A 6000-nucleotide genomic window follows, 5' to 3' on the forward strand; every position below is an offset into this window, starting at 1 on the left:
TTCCAAAATGGGGATGTTGAATAATAGTACCTCCTTCACAGGGTACAATAGTGCTCTTGGGTGGAACTAGGTGCCATTTATGAGCCCTTACTATGTCCAGATGCTGTTCGAAGTATTGTATGTACGCACGCATTTCATGAGAGCATGTTGGTAAAACACTTAGCCCATGCCTAGACCTTAGCTAGTGTTCAATATATGCTGGCCACTCCCATGACTATTACAGGGTCTAATACTCCAAAGCGGAAATAGGGAATCTTTTCTGGAGGTCACAATGAGAGCTTTGTCACAAATGGTGTGAGTCAGATTATGAAAGATGTGACCCAGGAACTAGAGGGTGCAGGGCACAGGGAACAGAGACGAGCTGGGATTCCAGAAAGCCTGGGGCACGGGCACCAAGGCCAGTCCAGGGAAGAGCCAGATACCCGGAGGCCCTCACTACAAGTGTTCTGAAAGAAGCCGGTTGAGCAAGTTGTCAGAAGCTGGCCTGCCATGTGTCGCAGCAGCCCATTAAAACAGCAAGCCAAAATGAGAGTAGCAGTCAAGCCAGTAATCGCTTGGGGATGAAATAAGCAGGAGAAAGTTCCAGCTCCCCCAGGGTTCCACCTCCCCATGGGACAGCGCCAGGCAGGGGTCAGATGTGTGCAGATGGGGAGTCATCTCACTGCTGACGGAACCCCCAACACAACGCTCCTTCTGTTTTCTGGACCCGCGTGTGTGTTGGGGGTGAAAAGAGGGGGAAGGGCTAGCAGTGGAAAAGTACTGAGTCAGAGCAAAGTCTCCTCACAGCTCCCAATAAGGAGATCTTGGCAACAGTACCTGGGGAAGGCTTCGGTTGACAACCCCCAAGATAGAGGCCTCACATGGAGGCACCTGGGCTGGGAATGCATAAGAGCTCGGCCAGCCAGGGGGCCTGCCTCCTTGACTGCAACTCCCCTCGGAGACTGCAGTGCCCTGGCTGTGCCCCAAGTCTGGTGGGCAGAGGGCAGTGTCCCCCTGGGAGGCCTGCCATGCAAAACCCCTGTAACAGCCTACGACCGGGCCTGAAGGATTGCACAGAGGTTTGCGTGGGGAGCTGGACTCCTCACAAGCGCGCGCCAGGTCTTTGGAGTCAGCCGGCCTCATACCCACTAGCTGTGTGCCCGTTTAGTTTCCCCAAGCCTTGGCTTCCTCATCTAGAAATCCTTCTCTAATGAGGTTGATGTGAGAAGTTAACAAGTTAGTGTCTATAGAACACTTAGCACAGTACCTACTGGCATGCTGTAGGCGCTCAATAACGGTAGCTGCTTGTTTCAGTGAGCTATTGCTGTGTAACAAACCACTCCAAAACCTAGAGGCTTAAAATAATCATTTGTTTGCCCATGATTTTGTTGTTTGGCCAGGGCTCAGAAGGAACAGCTCATCTCTCTTTCTCAGAGCATCAACAGGAACGGCTCAACTGGGCATGCGGGGTCTACTTCTGAGATGGCTCACTCACAGGTCTTATAAGCGGATGCTGGATGTGGACTGGGAACTCAGCTGGGACTGTCATCTGGGGCCAGGAGTTGGGGCAGGCACCTCAGTTCTCTGCACGGGCCTCTCCATGCAGCTGCTTGGGCTCCCTCACAGCATGGTGGCTGGAGTTCCAAGAACACGGAAGTGGAAACTGCCAGTCCCCTTAAAGGCTGGGCTTAGACCTGGCCCAATATCATTTTGTTACATTCTCATGCAATCTCTGGCCATCCCAGTTTCAAGGGGATAGAGGAAGAGACGCAGGGTGGAGGTGTGGCTCCGGCATGCAGGGAGAGGAGGAACTGGCGGTGGCCACCTGCGGAAATGAGGTAATATGCTGCTTTTGTTGTCATTTGGAGACAGGACTCCAGACCCGTGAAAGAGAGCCTCTCTCACGTTTCTGGGGGAGTAAGGACTCCCTCCAGTTCACTAATCAGGAGGCAAGGGAAATGGGGGAAGTCCCCCAAATGTTGAAAGAGAATCCATTGAAGCTACTTTCCATTTCCAGTAGCTTTGAGTCAAGAGATTAGAAGGAGAAAAAGTCTGGTGAGACAGGGCCATTTTGACCTCGTTTACACAGCCGGAAATCTTTGCACATTAGAAAAGGGCCTGGGACCTAGAAGGGGCCCATCTGTGCAGACCTGCCTGAAAAGACTTCTTGACTCCTGGAGAAATTTTAGACAACTGCTAGAAGGTGGCAAGGTGGTTGCTATGAGAAACAGGCAGGGATACACCCACTCTTTTGTTTAGAGCTGATGACCTAAACTTGGGATGGATATTTACAAAGAGGGATGTGGTTCCTGAAATGGCCTGTTCAGCACAGAGGCTGTGCTGGGACGTGCCAGTTCTCTGCCAACTCAGGTCACCTTCTCTGCCCCACTTCTTCCCCCCCGGCCAGCTCCTGGGGAGCACTCAGGGCTCAGCCTGGATGTCACTTTCTCAAGAGGCCCTTCCCAACCATCTGCGAGCCCAGGTAGGCCCTCCCCTGCGGTGCACTCCCAGAACTCCCAAAATAGTGTCCGCTCTCATCCCAGGGGGACTTGCTTGTTTTTTAACTGACCCCCTCACTGGAAGCCCCATGGCTTCAGCGACCTTTAGCCCAGCTCTGTGAATGGCACGTCCATTCTCCAGCTTCCCAAGCTGGAAGCCCAGGGACCTCCTAGATGCCTCCCGCTGTCTTACCCCTCACATCCACTAGTTGTTAAGACTCCTCCTGGTGTCCTTGAAACCTCTTCTCACCCTCCTTCTCCTACTCCCAGCCGACCTGCTCTTTCACCTGGGTTACCCACAGCAGCCCCGTCCCGGGCCTCCCTGCCCCCAGGCCCTTCTGAGAAGGGTCTTCAGGCCCCACTCCCTGTTCCGTCGCTGGAGTGCCTTTCCTTATCTCTCGGGGGGATGTCTAGGCTTCTGAATGTGACCTACAGAGCCTTTCACGGTCCAATGTTGCTTCCCATCTCGTACTTCCATTCAGCCACACTGAAAGTTTCCTTCCTTGACAATTATATCTCAGTAAAACTGGGGGCAATTTTCCAAAAAAGAAAAAAAAAGTTTAGTTTCTTAAAAATGTCAGGCTCTTTTTCTAACTCTCCAAACCTTCACATTTGCTGCTCCTCTTACTGCGAACAACTTTCTTCCATATTACTTTCCTAACTTCTGTTAATCCTTCACATCAGCTTGGGTATCACTTCCTCCAGGGAGCCTTCTTGGGTCACACCCGTGATTCCACCCAGTCATCAGACTCTGCTATAATCACCTGTTTAAGTGTCTGGATCCTGCTGTGGGAGGGTTCCTTGACCTCAGCACAACGATCAGCTGGGGCTGGGTCATTCCTTGTCCTGGGGTCTGTTGTATGATGTTTAGCAGCATTCATGACGTCTGGACACTGGATGCCAGTAACACGTTCCCCTCCAGTTGCGATGATCAGAAGTGTATCCAGGCATTGCCAAATGTCCCCTGGGGGTGGGCAAAATGGCCCCTAGTGAAGAACAATGGCCCTATAGCAACAATATCTGTCTTTTTTCCTCTTTTTAATAGTTATCTTGAGTTTCATTTGTACTTGTTTTTTCTCCATTTTCCCCCCATTTTTTAAATGGAGATTATTGGGGTTGCATTGGTTAACAAAATTATACAGGTTTCAGGTTTACAATTCTGTAACACATCACCTGCGTTATGTGTTCGCCACCCCAGGTCAAGCCTCCTCCTGTCACCGTTTGCATCTGTCTTGTTCGTAGTTACTTTCCAAGGGCGTCCACAGTCTCTGAACAGGCATTTAATACTTTCCACTGCAGTGTTGGTTGCATTGAACACCGATAGCATTTCTGTAAGATGTTTTTCATGTGCCCCGTTTGGTAGACAGGAAGGCCGACGGCGAGACTCACCTGCTGGCCCATCATCTGTGCCGGTCAGAGCTGGGACTGTCCCCCAGCTGGGCCTGGCAGCACAGCTTCCTCTTTGTGAGTCAGCTTCCCGTGATCGGGAGCATGAATCAGCCTTCCAGAGCTGCAGCCTGAACCCTGGACCTGTGACAGGTGCCTCAGGCGCCCCACCCTGAGTGGCTCTGCCTCACCTGTGTGCTGTGACCTTGGGCAGGTCGCATCTCCCCACTAGGCTGTCCCCTGCTCTGCAGTCCTTGCTTCTGAGGGTGCTGAGAGGGTTAAATGAGATAAATGAAGCAGGTGAATGATGGGAGGGGCTATGCACAGGTGATGTGCCACCCCAGAGCCCCACACGGGGCCCAGCCCCTGGGAAATGAAGAAATGCAGACACCGCTGTCAGCCACTCAGATGAGTCCCTTGGCTCAGGTAACAAGTCGCCCCCCACCCCCACACCACCCCCCTGCCCAAGGTTGACTAGTCGGAGGTTGAACTAGGAAATGTTGACAGGCAGGAATGTGGGCCCATCCTGCCAGATAGTCTTTTTTTACAAAAGCAGCCAGAAACCTGGTCTTTTATGTAACATGTCCCAGTTTAAACATATTGACTAGCAGACATTTGTAAACCTTGTGCAAGCCAAACAAAACACACCTGTGGGCTCGCATCAATCCATGAAACCCAGTTTGCAAGCTTTGTACTTAACTCTCTGGGGCCCAGTTTGTACTTAGGAGGAGCCAGAGGCAGACATTGGTAAGCAGGAGGACTAGGTACCAAACCCCGCTTTCTCTTGCACCTCAGTCTCCTCATTCACATGACAGGGTGGTGGCCATCCCAGTTGGAATGGTCCCTAGTAAGGATGCCCCGCCTGAACGCCACTCCTTTGCTCAGGCTGGGCCTGACTCACTGGGAGGACCTGGGCTGGGTTCTTTGCTTTGCTTAAAGCTGAGTCAGTCTTGACAAATGTGGCAATGATACTGACCTGTCCATCTGCCTGTCAGGAACCAAGCACAAGTGGGACTGTCTGCTGCAGGGGACCCTCACCAAGGCTGAGGTTGGTAGCAGCACTGGTATCAGGCAGGCCTACAGCATGATCCTCTGTGGGTAGGGTGTTGAGCCAAAAGTCTTCCATGATTTCTGCTGGCTGTCTTTACTACCTACTCAGCACCCAGGGCTCCTCCTGGCTGTGGGGCACACTGGTTTTATTTGGAGAAACCATACTTCCTTCACTCTCAGTCGGTGCAGCTCGAAGGAAGGATCCCAATTCTGGCTTCAGTGGTAAGGATGGGGTCCAGGACTAGTCCATGAGAGTAATGCATCTCTCTGTCCGCAGATTGGTTAAGGGTGAGCACATGACCCAATCGGACCAATGAGAATCTGTCCTGGGACTTTTTGCTCTTTCCAATTAAGTTTCCAAGCTGGTGGGATGAAAACCTGAGGCTCTGTGGAGGTCACCCCATGGAGAAAGCCAACCTAATAATGAAGCCAACTAGGAGAGGCTAAACAGAGGACAGAGAAAGATTTTGGCACGGGTTTGAGTACTTGAATCTTGCCGTTCCTGAAGCTACATCTACCCTCCTGGATTTACCATTTATAGCACCTGCAAATGCCCAGTGTTGCTTCTGTCATTGTAAGCAAGCTTTTGTCATTAGCGGTTGAAAGAGTCCTAAAGCTTTTTCCCATGATAGGGATCTGTGATTCAGATTCCAAGTCCAAATAACTTCAGAGTACTTGCCTAGACCAGCTGTTTCCTCAAGGTGAAAACCAAGGGACTTTAGCTTTAGAACCATCAGGGTGGTAAACGTGCATTTCTGAGCCCTACCTTGGACCAATGTAAACAGATCTGGTGGCGCTGGGCAAGTGTGTGGGCACCTGTAGCATTTTAACAAGCTTGCATGTGATTCTGACTAAATCCTAAATTCCAAAACACTGGCCAACCTCTGCCCCTCCTCCTTTGCATTCTCCTCCCTCCGTGTTTGAACCACATCCGCCTGTCTGGCCACAGCTGATTAGCCGAGGTGAGAATAACTGGTCCAAACTGAGCCAATCAGGTTTCTTTACCCTAAATATGGAACTGGGATCCAGAGACCGAGTGGCTCAGTCTTTGTGGCTGCCTGAACCTTCTTACACCTCACATACCAAG

Source organism: Pteronotus mesoamericanus, unplaced genomic scaffold (assembly GCF_021234165.1).
Source record: "Pteronotus mesoamericanus isolate MK-2021 breed Mesoamerican mustached bat unplaced genomic scaffold, CSHL_Meso_final contig_78, whole genome shotgun sequence".
In the NCBI taxonomy this organism is placed as follows: domain Eukaryota; kingdom Metazoa; phylum Chordata; class Mammalia; order Chiroptera; family Mormoopidae; genus Pteronotus; species Pteronotus mesoamericanus.